Source organism: Bemisia tabaci, chromosome 5, assembly GCF_918797505.1.
Source record: "Bemisia tabaci chromosome 5, PGI_BMITA_v3".
NCBI lineage: Eukaryota > Metazoa > Arthropoda > Insecta > Hemiptera > Aleyrodidae > Bemisia > Bemisia tabaci.
Genome location: NC_092797.1, coordinates 42499974 through 42520746, shown reverse-complemented (window position 1 = coordinate 42520746; position 20773 = coordinate 42499974). Strand labels below are relative to the sequence as shown.

At 41.1% G+C, this 20773-nt stretch overlaps 1 protein-coding gene across 5 annotated transcripts in view; it reads left to right on the top strand.

Moving 5' to 3' along the window:
- Positions 1–20773, top strand: part of fus (epithelial splicing regulatory protein fusilli) — a 220160-nt gene that overhangs the window by 100373 nt on the left and 99014 nt on the right. The window lies entirely within an intron of this gene.

Below are 20773 nucleotides of genomic sequence, written 5' to 3'. Positions count from 1 at the left end.
AAACTACTACATCGCAATTTTGGATCGAAATAGTGACCGAAGCTCGGCGAACACCGGGCTCGGAACTCGTCGCCCAGAACATGGAGCCAGCATCGGTGTTCTGCCTTCCCCCCTAAAATTTTAGGAGACAAATTATCGCTCTCGGTTTGCGCTGCGAACGATGCGTATAAAGTGCGCTTCATCGCTACCGCTGCTTCCCGATTGCGAGTTCAATCTGTCAAATTTTTTAGGCGCCATGATGGCCCAGCCTCCCCAATTTTTATGCGCCCAGGCCCGATTTTTAGGCGCATTTGGCGCATGGCGCCCGGGGAAGGCAGAACACTGGCCAGCATTCCCATTTGCATTACGACTCTATGTACTCTATACACACGTAGCGCGTTTGACTCCGCACGGCTAACTTCGCGCCGCGGCGCCCTGTGGGAGCGCAGCTTGAAAATTGCGCGTCGACCACCGCGGCGGCGGCGCGGCGCGGAGCGCCTAGTGCGTATGCTTCCATCATTGAATGACCAATTAGCTCGTTACTTTCCTTTTTCCCCTCTTTTTTTCATGCGGCATCTTCCGTCTTCTTTGCTTAATTAGTCCTCCATTAATCGTGGCTCCGTCTGAGGCCAGCCTCCCGCTCCTGCTCCGCCTATCCGCGGCCGCGGCATCCTCGCCTTTCCACCGTTTACTCGCATGCCTCCCCCTCCCCCTCCCCCTCCCCGCTCCTCCGGGTCCCCGATGCTGCCGCAACAGTATCTTCTCACGTAGCCCGCCAGAATTCCCCCGTTTCATTTCTCAAATTCCGCCCGAACAAATTACACCCGTCTCTTATTTTACATCATGTACCCGCTACGGGTCGGACGCCGAGACGCTGTTCCTGTCCACCAATTTACATCTCGGTCGGTGTTTCACGTCGTTAATCAAAAAGAGGTTTTTTCGAGAGGAATTTCGGGTAAAGGTCCGTCTTCGCACAGAGACGGCTCTTGGTAGCTTTTTTTTAAAATTTAAGTTTTGTTTGTATTATTTTTATCGTTATCGCGGGGTGCATGGAGTTGCTCTTACGATTTTCTTCGAGAAACCCCTAACTTCTGAGAGAAGTCGTAATTATTCGAGAGGCGACGTGCTTTCGGCTAATTAGCGGGATTCCGTCCGATGATAGATATTTTACGAAATTTTGCTGGAAAATGAAAAAAGTAAAGGAATACTTGAAGGGAAGGAATCCAAAACCTGGCAAGCACCATGAGGTGTTGCTAAGCTCTTGTAGTTGTTTCTCTCATTTCTTGTAATACCAGAGGCGTGCGAGGGTTTTTCTCCTGCAAATGAGACCAAGATTAACGGAAAATTTCCAGTCAAAAAAACTACGAAGCGAGGGATATTCATAAGCTCTATAACACCGAGGAAGACACCGTACACGCTCTGAGCACACTTATCAGGTTTTGAGTTTTTACTTTTCACTCGGTGTATTTCATGCAATATATTGAATTTGTCGGATTGTTTCTCCAGCTTTTGGTCCTTGGGGGGGGGGGGGGGGGGGTAAGGGTGTTTTACCCGTTAGCAAAATGATAACGTTTTCTGATACTCTGGGAAACTCGTAGTGGACGACGTGAGTCATATTCGTCAATTTCTTTCGCCCCTTTTTATCAACGATTTTCCCTCTTTGCAAACGCTGTCATTCTGAGTCGCAACTTTTAAATGTTACTAACATGTTAGACAGTTTTAGAAATAAGTGTTAGAAAAGGTCAAAGCTGTATAGATCACGGGTTTTCTTCGATAGTAAGTGTCAAGTGTTCCTAGAATTCGAATCCCTTGCCGGACGTGTTTTAAGATTAATTGCTGTCTTCTGTAATTCGGTTTGAAGTAAGGTACAAACCGTTCGTTTTCCATTTCCTGTTTCGTCCATCTATGGGGGTCAGAGTACTTCTGAGAATCTTACCTCGCCTGTTTCCCTCCAGTTCTATGTTACTATTTTTCTTGCAGTAACCTCTACCCAACCGGTAACCTCTTATGCTTCCTATACATATGAGGATTATGCATTGTCATATCAAGATTATCCCCCGTTATCAACAAAGATCGAGGATCTTCATTCTTTACTTCCGCCCAAGGCAACTGTTAATTACCGTTTCGCCGTAGTTTTTCAAATTGTTCCCCAAGGGCCCATGACAGAGTCGTTTTTGTCACCTCTCCGACCTTGCCCATGTTTTTTTCGGTATTCATTAAAATGATTATTTCGCTATGTTTTCCCCCCGAAAACAAATCTTTTTTAATGCATTTGCCGTGCGACGTGAATTCTTAATTTTTTCTCATGTTATTAATTAGCCCTCAACTCACATTTAAGCGCCACTTCTCTCGTAATTGCATGCATGACTAATGAATATAATGAGCTTTTTCTGTCTCCTAGGGTTTTTCTGTTTTTCCTCTAATAACAATAAACTCGGAATCTTTCATCAGTGCAATGATATAAAATAATGATATATGCTTTTCGTATTCTTTTATTTTGCCGGGAAACATTTTCGTGCGAGATAATTCTACGGAATGCGCTGCGAGCCTCGACTACCATCAGTGTTCTCACGAGTATATGAATTCTCAGGAATATGTTAGTTTTTTCTTAATTAAAAAGAACTCTTTCCCGACAAAAAAGGCTGTCCTTTCTTGAGAATCATTGACCAAGTAATGCTGCGAAGGTTCCACCTGTCTTAGTTCATTTATTTGATTGTTAAGATCTGCAGTTTGTAATCCGTCAAGACAATGCACAAGAAGTAAGAGAAAAAACTGAAAACTAATTGAATATAACTATGTATTTACGGTTATTACCTAGTCCAAGAGGCATCTAAGTGCAATTTACAAAAAGTTCAGCTGGTTTTTTTCGTCTAGTCAACATTTCCATTAACAGGTTTTTTATTAGCAGGCCGTTCTTTTTTTCCTTTTTTTTCCGCGTATTCTTTTAATTACTATTATTTTTTTTATTTTATTTACTCTTTTTCTAGTTCTATTTTTTGCCTCACAAAAAGCAATACTTTTAATTATTTTTTTTCATTAACTTTTGGTTTCATTTCTTATCCTTGGTATTTCAAATACCAATCGCACGTATTTTATACTCGATCATATTTCATGGGAGGTAACTAATGTAGAAGAGAACATAATTTATACTGCAAAAATAAGCTCTCATGTAAGTACGCAGAGAATCTGATTAATGATACCCCCAACCCGATACTTTATTTTGAACCCAAAAATTATACTGAATGAATAAATAAGAGTTACACTACAGTTCCGGGCTCTGTACTCGAGTTCCGTGATAAAATATAAAGGTGTTTGGAAGAACCTGCGCTCGGGTGACAAACCGCTTTTGTCCTCTCTACTTTTGTAGGAGGCGTTAAAATCTCTCGTGTGCCCTTATTTAGCAGAGCACGATTTGGAGCAGTCTCTCTCCTGAATCCGGCATTGTTTCGTAATGCACGCTTGCACTTCTACCGACCGCCATTTTGCGCCTTGTCTCGACTAAACATTTTAAACGAGCAGCCGTATTTTGGATCTGCGCAGTCGAACCCAGCAAGAATCCAAGGAAGAATTAGTATTAACTCTATATCAAGCATTTTTAAATACAATTTAATTGAAGTTAAATGTATAGACTGTGATAACCGTATAGAACCTTTCTTAAATCTACATCTCACCTTAAAATAAAGAATTTTCGTTTTGGTTATGTTAGAACTGAATGTTAATTGGCACATAAATTGGACTACATTTTGCAATTAGGATCTACAATTTCTGGTTCATCTGTAAAACCACTTATGTGCATAGGGGAAATTACCGGCACATATTTCTGAACTGAGCCAGAAACTTTAGTTCCGAATACTGCAAAATGTGATCCAATTATTAATGTTAATAAATATTGTCGGAGTCATCAAGCTCAAATAATGTAATTGTATTTAAACCAATAATTCTTCGAATTAAAGGTCAGTTATAGTTTTTTATACAAATAAAAGGTATACCTGATTAGTATAGAGAAACGTATAAACACAGCCACTCAAGGTCTACAAAATTTCAATATCATCATATATTAAATTAGTATTTAGTCATTTTCCTCCCGAAATAATCTGACATTGTCTAACAACCAATTCCTGCTTGCCATATTTATAGTTGCTCGGTTACCATTTTCGAACAAAACTTAATTGACGAACAGATATTAAATTTTTATTGGTTGAGGAAAGAATTCAGTGGCTTTTGAAATCAATTTAAGTGGCTGGGTTTGCCTTTGCCGTTTTCTTAGCTCCTTTTTCATCTTTAATATTATCTCCTCGTTTTCACTCACTGTATTTTATGTTCCGTTTCTTCATCAGTGCGTACCCATACCCAATCCAGACTAGTACTTGAATATTAATTTATACGCTCTTTTGTAGGTACGTATGCACAAGATTTAAAATTTAATATGCAAAATCAAAAATTTACAGCAAAGTATGGAACAAGCCTCAGCTAACTGAATAGATCTAAAATCCGATTAAAATCGGATGATCAATACGAATTAGAATAAATCACGTGCTGGGTAAATTTCACCTGAAAAGTTATGCGATATATCGATTTTTGCAGTCGTGTCTGATATTGTAATTGGATCCTATCATAAAATTATTGCTCCCCTATAACCTCGAAGAGTTGGTGAAGGTTATGTCAATCGAAAAAAATTAGATTTTTTCTCTCGGGTTTTAAAACAAGTCTATCAGCTCTTTCAAACACGTGTTCGCGCAGTTAAATAAAAAAAGTCCGATTTGCAAGTATATAATGTCAAACGGTTGGTGGAAATCGCTCTTGATCTAGGTTTGTATATTTAGTCTCGTAGATTGTTGTTCAAATTTCTGCAGTTAAAATAACCTTAACTTTTTCTGTTTCTAATGATCAATTTTATCCTTACCTTTGCAAAAAGTCAAAATCTTCGACAAAAATAGGTTCAAACTGTCTTCTTGGTTTTCATTTCATTTCTTTCTTTTTCGGTGTGTCTTTAATAACAGTTGTCTTCGTCGGTTTCCAGTGCAATGCCAAGAAGATGAGACATTTTTTCGCCCGAAATTAGTGAAACGCACATTTTGCACATTCTAATGGTCTACCGTTAAGTCATGACTCAAAAGACCCGTCCTTACCGTAGTCCATTATAATGAAATCAATAATCTCATTAAAATATTTCTCAACGGAGAAACCGTCCAATTTTTCAGTATTACAGTTTAAACTAATGAGCTGAAACAACGTAAAACATTAAAATCTACTCAACCTACTTTTCCGAGAGATGTCAGGCCCTCGACGAGGCAAAGTATGTATTGTCAGGCCGTAGACCTCTACGGTTAGGAAAAATGAATGTTCCCGCACTGGAAAAAAAAGTCGCTCGGATCTAGAGTCCAGACTCTTAATAACATTGACAAGAAAAAATACTCTCGATTCAATCCGATTTTTCCTCGAATCGAAGAGCCGAGCCTCTTGATTTAGGCGGATTTCCCTTTTGATTCAAGCAAAAAGTCCGATTGAATCAAGAGTTTTTTTTTTCTTGTCAATGTTTACAAGAGTCTCGACTCTAGATTCAAGCGACTCTTTTTTCCAGTGCGCGACACAGGTTAAAAGCTGTTCGAGTCTATCCTTTCAATAATCTGATACATGCAAATACGCGTGTTTATTTTTCGGGAAGGAGCACGTAACGTCATCAGAACCTCATCAGAAGCTGTTCGATGGTTTTTAAACCCGGCCGTCTTATCGATTCGTCGCGGATCCCGGAAATATTTGGCACCAAGCTGCGGTGAATTTACCGGGCGCAAATATCGATGTCAATGAACGACGGAGCTCTGTTGCCGCCCCGAGAGCGTCCGTCGATGCGTTCTCGTGAACGTCAATTAGACGTTCGACGTTCTCTATTATGATAGATTTTCAGTACGATTTGGCAACGGACGCGACGTCTCGACGCGAGGTGGCGCTGCACCACGCCGCACAGTGGATCGAGACAATCGAAAGAGGTCGGACATGAAATTTTTTACGAAAACTGAGAATTTCCATGTTTAATTCGTCACATTTTAAATTTTAAAGAGTGCTTCTGGAAGAAAATTTTCACGAAAAACCCATTGGAAGTACTTTTAAGACCTCAAAGTTTGGTATAATCGGAGTTATGAGCTTTTAAAGTTTCCAAATTTTGTTCGACCTCTCTGATTGACTCGATCCATTGTGCGCCGTCCGGTCTTTCGCGTCACGTCTCACGTCTGACGCCTCTCTCTCACTGACTCCATCATCCTCGTCGCAGCTGGAGGCTTAGGTTAACCCATAAAAAGTGGGTCTTTGTCGAGCGGAGCTTTAATTAGGACTCGTTAAGGTGCAAGTCTAAAAGATCAGAAGTGTTCGCGCAAAGGTCAGGACAAAGACAATGAGCATTTCAACAAGAACTTGATGTTTTAAGGATTGATATTAGCAGTTATGCATCTATGTTACATATGGATGACACTTGTGAAAGGATCCTTGTTGAACCGAAGTAAAATCAACGACCACATACGAAGATGCAGTGAACGACGATTGGAATTGATGGTTTTTCCTTTAAGAATACTGTGAATATTCTGTTAAAAATCGAGGAGTGAAATTCGTAGCCGGAGTCTAAATAGCGCACAAAAACCTCGAGTGACATGAATGAAAAGTGAAATTAGCACAATTAAAGCGTATATGACACTCAGCAAAATGAGTGGATTCCGCTCTGTAATAATATTTATGTCATTCCGCAGAGAGAATAGATTCCGCTCCGCATTCACATTATGCGGGGTTTTCGACGCTATTCAGACTCTGGCAGAGAATTTCACCCCAACATTTTCAACAGTGTAGTGTTGTAGAGCCGTATTTGACGATCAATTCTTATAAATTAGTATAGAATTAGGGGGTGCGCTTTCCGCCGCTACATACGCGGCCCAACACCCAGGGGGAGCTTCGAGCCTTCCGAGGCCCGCTTTTTAGGCCCCCGTGAATTGATCTAAATGAGTATCTCCTGCAGTTAGCAGCAAAAATTATGACGATGAGCCCAGTTCTTGACTGTGACAAAACTGAATATTTACATTATTTACATTGGAGGATTGTTATCCTGCCAGGATTAGTGTAGGAGGGTTGGTACCCACCCAAAATCTAGATGATGCTATTCCAGGACCCAGCCTCAGTGTAATTTTTTCCGAGAAACCTGTTGTAAGCTCCCTCGTTGAACCATTCAAGTTTTTTTTTTTTTTTTTTTTTTTTTTTTTTTTTTGCACAGTGGAAACCCAGCACAGTTCGCACGCACATTCGACTGTGCCATTTCGATCATCCTCTCAGTTCATTCGCCCGCGCATACGCCGTACGTAGATTTTCATCGTCCAGGAAATGAAGACCGTGAGAGTTATGATCTTGAATTCCCCCCCTCTCTCCCCCCCCCCCCCCGCGATGCCGCTAAACGCGGAACTAGGATTGGTGGACTGGAGAGGGGGTAGGACGTATACGCGGACACACTCGAATGCAACAAGTGCATCTCACGCTTAGACGCGGGAAGCGCAGCGCCCAAGAGAACAATACGCTCGCCAATTCTTCGTTGTCGGATTTTCCGCAACGGTGCCAGAAAGGAAATTTCCGCTCTGGAAGACGCTTTAAAATTTGGCACAAAATAGAATCTCTTTGCGCTAAGAACTACATCTGATCTTCTCGCAGAGGTGTATCTTAAAAACTAAAAAATAGCCGCCTCATTATTGAAGTTCTTGAAAATTAAGGGAAAACTTCTAAAGATTAGTAAATACATTTTATTGACTCGTGAAAAGACGGAGTATGAAGGCAAGGAATTCCGGTATGAAAGCTTGCACTGGAAAGAAAAACACATTGGATCTAGAGTCCAGACTCTTAAAAACATCGACAAGAAAAAAAACTTTTGATTCAATTGGATTTTTGCTTAAATCAAGAACCAAGCCTCTTAATTTGAGCGGATTACCTTTTGATTTAAACAAAAATCTGATTGAATCAAGAGTATTTTTTCTTGTCAATGTTTTCAAGAGTCTGGGCTCTAGATCCAATTTGTTTTTTTTCCCAGTGTGGTTCAATTCGTGCAGTTTGATTTTTCAAATCGTTCCAATTGTTGATTTATTGGCTGTTGGAGTAGCACTCCTTATTCGCACTCGCATAGCTCATGAAAAGATTTCCACCATCCTTGAAAAATTAGAATGTTTTTTTTTCCCTGAAACCTCGAAAAGTCAAGAAACACTCAAAATAAGGGCTTTCAGGAATGTTCCACGCTGAATAGTTAAAAATTCAGCAAAATGAAGATTACGGGCTTGATTTTTCTATTCTACTAGGGAAACAGCAAACAAGAAACTGAACAGAACTTTTAGAAGATCGGTTCAGGCAGATTTGCACGAAACCTTATCGTGATTCTAGTATGCCCCCATTGTAACTTTGAGGCGAATCTCAATCTACATGTCAGTAACATCCACTACAAACTTTAAGAATGGAGTCCGTTCGTAACTTGATTTATTTGTGGAATTATCGTGCCTTCCGAGGAAAATAATATATGGCAACTATCAGTCCACGAACACGCATAATTTCCTCGCAAATTCGCCAGGCTCTCGAAATTTGGCAAGCTAGACCTGTTCTCCGCGTCGGACAAACGAAACTGTTGCAACGAAAATAATAGAGCGTACGTAGTTTTATGGGTGCATTCTTTCATTATTCCGCGGCGCGCATAATGCAATTGCATTTTGCATTGTGTCTAATAACTGTTCGCAGATCGAACCGCGCTTCTTCGCTGACCGACGGCAACGCGCATGCGCACCGGGGGGAGGAGGGGGTGGGAGGGGCTGATGGGTTTTCCGGCCCGAAACATGTCGTCGCGTCGCTGACGTAAAGTTATAACCCGATTTTCCGCCGAGCCATGGAAAGCGTGTGGTTATACGAGCGATAGGACTCATCTCGGAGTGTAGATACGCCTTTATGCCAGCAAAGCCCGTGTTTGCAAATCGATTTGCCGAGGAAACACTATCCGGGCAATCGGAGCACCGGCCCGAGAAATTGAGTGACGTCATCGCTCTTGGACGTATTGAGGATGCCTCCGAATAGCTTGACGTTGATACAGCGAACACTCATGAAATATGGAGATTTTTAGCAGTGGTGTTGCGAGCTTCGTAATATATCGATAAGAACTTAATAATCGATTCTTTAGCTCAGCTTCAGAAGGGAAAATATCGATAATTCGATCGTTCACTCTTCACCACTGATTTTTAGGTTAGTGGTGGTCTGTCAAAAGCGTATCTAAATTTTGAGCGTGCGACCGTTCAATACTGCCGAGCTAAAGAATAACGCCGTATGAATACATTCGAGACTATCCCAATTTCCTCCAATAAAATTTTAATTTTTTTTACCACGTTAACCAAGATCCTTTGAAAGTACTTTTTATCAATATTTTGCTGTAATGCAGAATCAATCTGTTTATTTATCGATGTTCTAGTATATTAATGCGTATCCTGGTGTGCTCAAAACATAACGTGGTTAGAAGAGCACATAGCGCACATTCCGCCAATTTTTATGAGCCTCGGTATTATGGGCGTCGACTTTACTCACCAAGTGTATGAAGGATTACTAGACGAATGTGCGATTACCGTAATATTCCATCGTGCAATAAAGGAAAGAATATCGGAGTGAACAAACATAGTGCCATGCATGGCGAAAGATCAAAAAGGGGGAGAATTTCCCCTTTCTCCCCCCTTACTCGTCGTGAGCACAGAACAACACGACGGAAACTTTAGGAGAAGGAAAGGTAAAAAGAAGGGAATAGATGGGGTGTATTCATGATTGATATTCGCTGTTTGAGGCTCTCTGACTGACCGGCGTCGTCGCAGCACTTTCGAACTCCTGACAGAAGGCGTGACTAGGAATCTTAGTGGGGAATTTTCCCAGGAATTCCCGACTAAAATGTACCTTCCCGGCAAAATTTTCTTGAAAAACATGCACATATCACCTGTAATCACGCACACATTGAAAAGCCATATACCTGGAACACTCGTGTTCTTGGCACTCTTCTTTCCCGAGAAACTGTGATCCCTATAAGCGTGATAAACATTAATTGGATATGGCTTTTATTGCTAAACAATAAATTGAGAGCTATATACCACAGAGAAAAGGTTCGAGTTGGCAATGGTACATGGTCCGCCTTCATTTCAACAATTAGGCAAAAATGGATCCCAGGTGTCGAAATTGTCGCATCTTCTGAAATAGACTTGGACATCCCGTGAATTGAAGTAAACAAACGAGGAGAATAGTGCAACAGTGGCCATCAGTGTTTTAAGCAACTGGAATTTTTCGAAATTGGATACTGGCACGAAAAACCGCACAGCTAAGTGTCCACTGGAAGAAACAAATGTGGTGTATTGGAATTGGACAACATCTAGGCAGGAGACTTGCTGTTTCGGTTCATTTAATCACTATACCGTCTTAAACCTAGATGTGAAGAGTGATGCATACCGACTTCTACTAAAAATAACGACATTTTAATGGAACGCCATCCAATTAAATACCAAAGCAGCTCGGTATCTCAACACAGCATGTGACCGTGCCACGCTACTTTAAGCCGTTTTAAGAGAAAACTTATAGGATCGTGTTTCATGAAACCGAACTGTCGTTGCCGGTAGTATAAAACGACACTCTACTTCTAGACCTGTGACGAAATATTAAATCAAGTAACCGAAATAGCTAGTTTTCAGCCATTATGTTGCTCCAGGTTTTACGATGGCCCCCTCCCCCTTCCTCCAGCACTTCTTTTCAGATTTTCCCGATGCGCCTATTAAATTGCATGGAGGAAAAAACTTCATTTCTAAAGATTGAACTTCAGTTTACGGATTTTCAGGAGAATTTGTGGATATTTTTCTTTCGATTTTTTTGAGAACTTAGCTCGTATTTTGATCTAAAGTGTCTGAAAATTTCAAGAAAAAATATTCATAACTTTCTTCAAAAAGAAATATTTTCCGAGAGGGAATCCGGCAACATTTGAATGCTCACGTGGCGTTTTCCCGCAGCGTGGAAGTTTTTTCTCCGTTGGTGCTTCCTGAGTAGTTTTCCGCAACTAGCACAGTTCACATCAACCATAAGCGATTTTTCACCATCTGTCCTGAAGTTGACACCTTCATGTGTGAGCGTAAGCGTGGAGGAGGGATTGACTCGTTCCCACCGGGGCGGGTTCCGGGCGGGCGTCCAGGATTCGCGATTACACGGCCGAAATCCTGCGGGGCGTCGCGACGCCTCGCGCGGTGGCGTCTCGCACGACGACGCGACGGACGGTGAGCCAGCACCTGTTAGAGTTGGAGTCGGAGTGGACGAAACAATTTAAAATGCTAATGAGCGAGTTCGGAGTCGGCCATGCATTATCCGTCACCCTCCCGTCATAGCGAAGAGAGCACTAAGTGGATTTCTATATGAGCCATGATTAGCACGTGCTTTTATGTGTTTCACGGCTCATCCTAGCGTGTACTTACTGCTCTCTTCGCTATCGCGGCAGCACCGTGCCCCACCGGAGCGACCAGCGGCCACCATCTCAGCCGCGTCCGTCCGGGAACCATACTGTCAAACTAAGCTAAAACGCCGTATGAGTATTTGAAAGTTGCCAAATTTCCTCTCAGGAAATAATTATTTCTGAAGAAAGTTATGAACATTTGGATTGCATTTTGCAAAAAGGAACCACTAGCATTGCAATGTTGCTAAGACTGTGCAACTTCTTTTGTCTTGGAGGAAAACCCCGATTATCCATTAATAGATTCTATTTTACTCGCTAAAAACTGTAAATTTAAGACAAAAATTACCATCTAAATTTCATAGTTTCTCACGATTTCCGCAATTTTATTGGAAACGATGAAGTTGCACAATCTTAGCATCATTGCAATGCTAGTGGTTCCTTTTTGCAAAACGCAATCCATTTTTCCTTGAAATATGCAGACTTTTTAGATCGAATCACGATCGAAATCCGCTGAAAAATCGGAAGAGAAATATCCCAAAATTTCACTGAAAATTCGTGATTTATTGAACGAAATTTGACAACGCCTGATGGCTCATACAGCGTTTATCATTAGCACGGTGGCATTCTGACGCATTATTGAAAAACGCCGTTGAGCATTTGAAGATTGCCGAATTGTCCTCGATGAAATATTTGTTTTTAAGAAGAAATATAATGAGTTTACCCATAAAAGTTAAGGTTCGCACTATTAAATTGCTTCGGAAATTATCCACAAAATGCGATGTTCCCAAGGTTTCCAGAAAATTCGCGTTTGATCAGGAGCAATTTAGCAACGTGTTAATGCTCATACGAAGTTTCGTCTTAGCACGGCACCATCAGTTGTCGCCTTTTGTTATCACGCTATGCGTAGGCTCTTCTGTGGTTGACTCAAGCATGTAAATCCTAAGATTCAAGTACCTTCATAGAAATAGTATTAATACTAAGTTCCATGTAGATTCCTATGGGGAATGAAGGTGGAAGAGGGGGTTGTTTCACCGTTAATACCTGATGTCATTGCTTCAGGAGAGGTCTAGGTTGGAAATATTTTTTCCAAGGTAATGAACAAAATCGGTGGCAAAGCTGAGCACACCTATAACTACGTCATTGAGTAAAGTTCACGGTGATGCAGGCAAATTAAACTTCATTATCAGTCGTTTCGCATCATCTTCGTGCATCCGCGAATTGCATTGTGGAAATCCTGTAGACAATTTTGCAAGCTCGTCACCTGTTGAAATTACCCATCATTTATTGTTTTCTTACCCTGATGAGCCTTTCCAACAATTTCGATGTGGGGGCACGTAAATACTTTCATTAAAACTTGTGACGCGATTAATTGTAATTGGATGAAATATTGTGATGTCATTTTGCAAAGCTATCCTTCAGAGAAAGGGAGGAAAATGCGTTTAGTCGTTTCAAAGTCGTTAATCTTGACAGTTCCACCTCCTCTAGATCCATTTCACAGTGAAAAGTAGTCAATCCGTCCTATTTTTTAATATTATGAATAGTAAAACCAGCATATTTTTCACGCAATCCCCTGACTCCGTTTCAGGGTTTCCAATTGTTTAAACACCGAGCCAAACTCATAAATCCACCTTGATTCAGCCTGCATCAACTTTTTCTCAGGAATATCGTTGCGAGGTGCATATTGTGTACACCTCAGCGACCTAATCTGCTTCATCAAAAAACGAAAACTCACCGCAAAACCGCCAGCAAGCTCGCTTACTTAAAGTTTTGTGATTGATGTCCTCGCGGAAAATAATTTTCTTGACAAATCATACAATAAATTATTCACTGCAGCTTGAAGATCCTCGCGAAGAGACAAGACGATGAACCTGCGGTTTTGGTTTCTTCGGGTTCTATGCGGGGAATATTCTCTCTTTTTATTGTAATCTCCCGCTCTCTTATTCTGTCTCACTCCCTTTCGTTTTCTATACTGGAAAATTGTGGAGGCTGAAAAAGTTTTCAGTGTATTCTCTTACAGAAATACACTATTTTTTTAGGCTGGTGGTTTTCGTCCTCTGTGCAACCATAAAATATTGCCACTTACCTACTCCTAAATTGTGATTCCGAAAGTTGATACTGGTTTTTTTGTGGAAAAATAGCGCGTTCCAATAACATTACAAAAATTTAAATTGTTTTTTGCCATATGCGGAAACTGACTGCGTCGTAAAAATGTACAGAAATTTCGATAAACGCGAAATGTTGACTTGTTTCAAAAATCAAATTGTAAGAAGAGAATTGTTGATTCGGCCGCTTTAAAACATGCAGAGGCCTAGAACAATTTGCATCCCTGTATTAGTCTTCTTCAATTGTACATGTAAAAGACTTTTACCTACATGTTACCAACAATACCGCCTTGATGATTTACTCCATGGAGAGCCCATCAAGACGTCATTAAACAACCTGTCACCATGGAAATCACTGATATCACTTACGATTTTATTTCAAACTAACGCCTCAATCAAAAATCCCCTAAGTCTGATTCAGGTTGAGAATGGGTTTATAGGGGTTTTTTTTTTCTTTTTTCTTTTTTTTTAAACGAGAGAGGTATTTTCTCTTGGTATTCTGTTCAGTTTCGACCGTAAGTTGAACGTGAAGGTTTTAATACTCCATCATAAAACACAATCTTCGTCGATTCGATTTAATCAGCATGCGAATCTCCGACTTCCAACTGGACGTATTTCTGCCAAACGGAACTACGTGCATTATGACGTGAGCCCTGTTATGCATATATTCTTATGGGTCTCAGGGCTCATATCTTAATGCACACAGTTCCGTTTGGTAGAAATACGTTCAACTGAAGTCGGGCACGGCTACTTATAGCTTCACGGTCGAAACTTAGCTGACTGCGACCGCGACCGCGACCATCCGCAAATCGTGTAATCATAACCCATAAATCAGCGGAAGTAGCTCATCAAAAGGCTTACGGACAGCCCGAGCGATCCGACCCACGCAAAGCGGACAGCAAATTTGGGACATTATTAGGACAGATTCAACCAAAATCAGCCGAAAAATATCGTCACTCCTCTGGCGTAAGGGCGTACCTCGATTTTCGCATGAACCCCAGAAAACATGGATTTATATTTAAAGCAGGAATCTCGTGGAAAGTAAGATACGTCCTTACGTCAGAGTTTCGACGATGGTACACCTTGTCTTCTTTCGTTTCATGTTTCATTTTCTTGCTAGAACTATAAGCAACACTTGGGTTTGAAAGCTGTAAAAGACATTTCTTAAGATTTAGAGAAAATCCCTAAGAGTTTCAAAACATTATGTTTCTGGTGGAGTATTGTATGTAATTGGTGGGGAAACTCGTGCAACATCACAGCCAAGATCAGGTTTGAATTCAGGAGCTTAACTCCTCCTATTGTTTACATTGTTGAGTGTTGCATCACAAAAAAGAGAGACACCGTGTTTCAAGATCGAAATTTGCAAATCGAATATCGAAAAATCATCATCTGTCGGTTGCAACGTTGATGCAGAAGCAATTCGCAAATTGTTGCCCAACATCTATAGAATCGATATGTTTTGATCGCGGAAGCAGCTCATGGATCTCAAAAACCGCGAGTCCAGCCCGACGACCGGTTTATCGCAGTCCGATATCTGCACCAATCAATCATCGATCGATCCTCCTCGTTGCTCGGTGACGTTTTCGTTGAGTTCCAAGTTGAGCAAATCGAATATCGAAAAATCATCATTTGCTGGTTGCAACGTTGATGCAGAAACAATTCGCAAATTGTTGCCCAACATCTATCAAATCGATACGTTTCGATCGCGGAAGCAGCTCATGGCTCTCAAAAACCGCGAGTCTAGCCAGACGACCGGTTTGTCGTAGTCCGATGTCTGCAACAATCAATCGATCGCTCCTCCTCGTTGCTCAGTGACGTTTTCGTTTTCGTTGAGTTCCAAGCAGCACCCGCGAGCGCTTCCTTCAACAGCCGAACTAAACGATCGGAAAGAAGGATAACCCTAGCGCCTCGAGATTTGACAGTCACATTCAGACGGCAGGAAACAGTTTGTCATAGTAGCAGCTCTCACTTCCTGCGAGAGCCACCGGGAGCCGGGACGGTCCCTCCGAACCCCCTCCCCCCAAGTTGAGCCAATCCGCGACCCGATGTCACCAGCTCGCAACTTCATGAATATTTCCCTTTTTCGACCTTTCCTTGACCTTACCCGCGTTAGACTATTGTCGCCTTATCTAAATTTCAAATCGCCTGCTTTTCTTTTTTCCTTCTTTTTCTCTCTCTCCGAAGAACGCGGCTTATGGTAATGCTCTTTAATGCGCCGCGCGCCTCGTTCGGTAGTCTCATTCCGACGTCCGTTCCTCTGACAGTGAGTCACCGGGCTCATAAAATGACGTAAATACACCAAGAGATCAACCCTGGGAAGCATTGAGGTTTATGGACGTTTAAGTCCATCGCGAAAAGTAGTTACGCTTTTACGCTAGGAGGGCGACGAGTGGTCTTCTGCGAGGAAACGCCGTGAAATCTAGGAATCTAGGAAGCTCCTATCGACAAGGTAGGGTACTTCCTAGACGTCGCTTCTATGACGATAGAAACTGATTTGAATGCAATCAGCCATTGTAATCATCCTGAGTGCCGTGAACTTTACGATAAAGCTCGGTTTCCTCGTTCGTCGGTGGTAGATCATCCTCGCCCTTGTAAAAATAAATAGGGTTTGTCAATGATTAGACCCCGATTGGGTCCTTTTTGGGGGCCTGATCGAGGTTCAATCGTAGGGTAACTATCTAGCAACTCGGAAAACCAAGAATCATCGGGGAATTTTTCGATGTCAGGGAAAACCTGGAAATACGTCATCGAAATCGGGAAGTATGTGTTAATCATGCGGAATTTTCGCTTTATTGTGTCGAAAATTGTCAGTGGTTTATTCCTGCCCAAAAGCGACTGAATATTTGGGAATTTTTCTATTTTGATTTCGGAAAACGTGGAATTTTTTGAAGACAAGATGCGTGTAATCATAAATAAGGGAGGTAAGGTCGAGTTTACATAACAGCATGAGGCAGTGCAAAATGTCTGATCTTGAATTGTACAAATAAGTTCAAAAGCAAACGTGAATTAAAGAATTTGATCTACATTAGCTACTGGCTCGAGCGATGTAAGTTTTATTAAATTTAGTAAAGAAAAATAAAAATTAACAAAGTAGAACCGAAAAAGCATACTGCTTAGCATTTATAACATTATTTTTGCTGAATGCATTCCAAACCAACCTCATTTCAACCTAATTGCGAGCCTTTTGGACCACGCACTTGTTAAAATTGATGTGTAGTCCACGAAAAAAGTTCATGAACTTGTTGTGTGATCCGTTTTCTGAAGAGGTGAAAAAGCGATGTTCACACTTCCTTTGTTACTTGGCAGCTCATGCAAAAAATAAGTGCCTGTCAAGCAAACCTTCGTTTTCCCTCAAACTGACTCACTTTTAGGGTCAGATTTCGCGCGCTCATCTGTCTAGAGACACGAGAATGACAATTCCCGAGACCTCAAACAAATGTCATTGAACTCGATGATAATTTCTCATTGATTTCCGCACAAGAAAATTGAAAATGGGATCTCTTTTTTTGCCTCCCATTGTTCGAGCGTGTTCAAAAATAAAATTAGCCCATTTCACCTTTTATGTACCCACATCATGTCGTCCACCAAGTGTTCAGATGACTAAGCAGTTATTCTAATCTATAAAGTATAGTCAACCGTTATTTTCGGATCACTATTGACCTAACATTATTAATTCGAGGCGCCTATTTCGCGTAGAGTTTCCTGACGGAAAAATCAGGGAATTTTACATTTTCATCAACTGATTGATATGATCCGGCGAATTAGCGAGCAATAAGCAGAAGGTCAAACCTTTAATCAGGCATTTTGTCAAACGCTTAGGCAAATAGTTCATTATTTTCTGTGAAATTGAAATTGTAAATCTATCGCCGATTGTATTTTTTATGAGATTCTACTTGAAGTCTATGTGTACATTCTTTTGATAATGATTTTTATTAATGATCGCCGAACGCTTGAACGAACAAAATTTTTCGATATCCCATAAATTACATGCAATGGCAACTAAAAATTTTGCCGTTAAAATAATTGATGGAAAACTTTACAATCGATCAAATGTTCCAAAAAAATTGTAGTTTGATCGACGTATACGTTCAAAATATCGAAAAATACAGAGCAGATAGTTGAATAATATTTTCAAAATTTTGTCAGTTCCCAAAATTTTGCCACCTGTTCAGAGGCATTTGACAAAATGACCGCTTTGACTATATTAGCTTCAACGGGTGCAATATTCAGTCACTGTAACATTCAATTCTCGCTGACGTCAAAGGATGCAGAAAAAAACCGTTCACTGTGTCAAGCACCGAAAAAAGGAGTCCAAATCGGACCAATGCGGTGCGTCAGTGAGAAGAGAAATCATGACCCTTTTCTCACACACTCTCCGTGTCAATGGCTGTGAAATGTAGTCCACTTTTTTGCCGACTTATTCGGTTATGTGCAGCCTAATTTATTTAATTAGTTTTATTACGTGCTTTATTCATGAATATTAATGTCGGATGTAAGCGGAAAAATTATCGGATCCTGAAGAAACGACAGCGAATTACTGATCAGCCGGAAGCCCACTGAGCTTCCGGTCGCATGGCCTTTTTTTACCGGATCATGCTCCTGAACCGAGCGCGCGCGGCGCTGAGGCTCGCTTCCTATCTGGGTCACATTCGCAGTCGGACCTTACTCGATAATCATAAGTCTGTCAACGAATTCGGGGTCGTCCGATCATCCCTCCATGCCGGAATCGTCTCTTGTGTCAATGTCCATGTAGTGTGTCAATTCTATCGGAACATTCGGAACCTTTTGAGTCGTTCAGACCCATAACTTGATGTACAATCAGATCGAACCAAGCAACAAAGTCATATCCCTCATGTTTAAAGTATCTAGAAGCACACAAGTTGACGTTTTCCTGATGAAAAAACATACCAAAAAAAATGTAAAAAAGTTTAATGTTGCAAAATTTTCATGCTCAGATTTATATTTTCCCTGGGAAACTGTTTGGTGTTTCTGACTAAAAATTGCACTGATCATTCCTCGTGTTACGCTAAAATCAGCAAAATTTTGAACAGAAGTTGGGCAGTCATAATTTCTATGAAAAGGTAAACTAATCGAAGCAATTGTGCAACTTTGGAATGGGGTTACGTATTTTTGTTCGTGATACGACGAAGTATAGTAGCGTAGGATCACTGAAATATATCAGATGGGGACACTTTAGAAAAGCAGAAAGAAGAAGGGGAAGCAGAAGTAGAAAAAAACTGGTCATAGATGTTGAGGAACAAGAAAGAAAAAAGAAAGAGTATGGAAGATGAGGACATGAGGAAGTATAGGAATGAGAAAGAGAAAAAAGATACAATAAGTAGAAAAAGAAGAGACGAAGAAGATAATTTTTATGGTTCCACTTCCGCTTCTTCTTCTTTCTTTTCATTCTTATTATTTCTCTTCGTTTCCTTTTTTCTATATTCGCTTCTATCTTCTTCTCCCTTCCCTCTTACCTCTTTCTTTTCTTTCTCCTTTTCTTCTGCCGTTTATTTTTTTTCTTCTCTCTTCGATTTCTAATTCGTCCCCATCTGACTTTACAAATGAAGTACTCGATTTCCCCCGTTAATTTTCATGCTTAGGAAAACGAATAACAGATGTAATACCTCATAGGAGAACTTCTGCTATGCACCGCGTATGGAACAAAATTGAAAACGACTTGTGAGGTAAAGCCCGCGCGCACCTTTCCTGCAATCGCTGAAGCTGATCTGCTCCTATCCGTTTCTGTATCATTAATTTCCCTCCTAATTAGTTTTGAATAATTGAGTGTGAAGAAACTTCATTAAGACTCGTAATTTCTGTCCACCGTTAAAACGACTCGTTATCGCGCTGGCTTTTCTGCAAAAAGAAAGAAGGAGAAAAAACTGCAGCCGAGTCGAGCGGTCGGGGCGCTGCGTGCGCTGTTGGAGATTGCGTCAGCTTGAAGAGCCGAGCTGATTGTGAGTCGAAAGAATTCTCCTCGAGTTTTAATCTGTGCGATCTAGTTCAATTATCCGAGCTGCCGAATTCAAATCAGACGAAAAACCAGCCGTGATCCGGGAGGCCACGGATGACGGCATCAGTGGCGTGGCGTGCTTGGCGATGTATCGATGGTTCCCCATTTGAAACTGTGGTAAATTATCGATTATTAAGGTGTTCGCTGCGAACACTCTGTTAATCGATACTTTTCCATCCGTTCAAATGACAAGTTAATCGATTTATCGCAAAGCACGCCACGCCACTGGACGGCATTGCTGCTGAGTCTCACTAATCTTATTGTCAGTCTGCCAGACTTAAGATTGACTATAAGTCAGATGTAGACGCATAAGTCAGACTAAAAATCTTATTGGAGAGAACCGGAAGAAAAAGAGGAATGAAGATAAGAAGAAAAATGGAAGAAGGGGACGATGTGGCGGATGATTAATGAGAAAAATATGAGGATGAAGAGGGAAAGAAGAATAAAATGGGGAGAGAGAAGAAGTAATGGTGGAGGAAAAGGAGGTGGAGGGAAGAAAAAAAACAGGTAAAATGAGGAGAAATGGTACGAAAAAATGGATAACACCAAAAAGAGGAAGAAGAAAAATGGAAAAAAAATCTATTTTTCGTATTTTTCTTCTTTAGATCGGTCTTCTCGTTCTCTCTCTTTTTCGTACTCCTCAGATGACTTTTTTCTCCTCCAGTTTCGTCTCGATGAAAAACTCGGGTCTCAAAGACCGACTTAGTCCGACAAAGGTTGTCGACGAGAAAAATAGAATTTTCCTATCATTTTTCAAGTATTGATCGGATCATAATTACGGGTAATAAGTCACATCACGCACCAGTTGTCTCCTGAGCGTAATCCGATTTTCGCGCATGTTGCAGCCCGAAATTTATGTATCGGAACAGCTCTTAAGCCGTTCTCCTTGACCAAGCCCGCGTTGAATAATCGTCATTTAGATGCTCAACGCTCGAGACAGCTCGGGTCTTTTCAGCTTTTAGCTAGGTATTTAAATTAATTTGGAACCGAGGTCCTCTGCTCGGATGCGTCCAGATTGCATTTATTTTAAAAACGGCGCTGAGCCGAATTCAAATCGACGGAGGATTTGGAGGAACGCATAGGTCAGTTCTGACTGACTTTAAACTAGGTGCTGGTGCAATATGTTTATATGATCAAGTCAGGTAGACTAGACCTAAAGTTGGAACTCATCTCGTCCAGCGCAGCGAAAAACCCAGCCTGGGGTCAAAAATATCGATT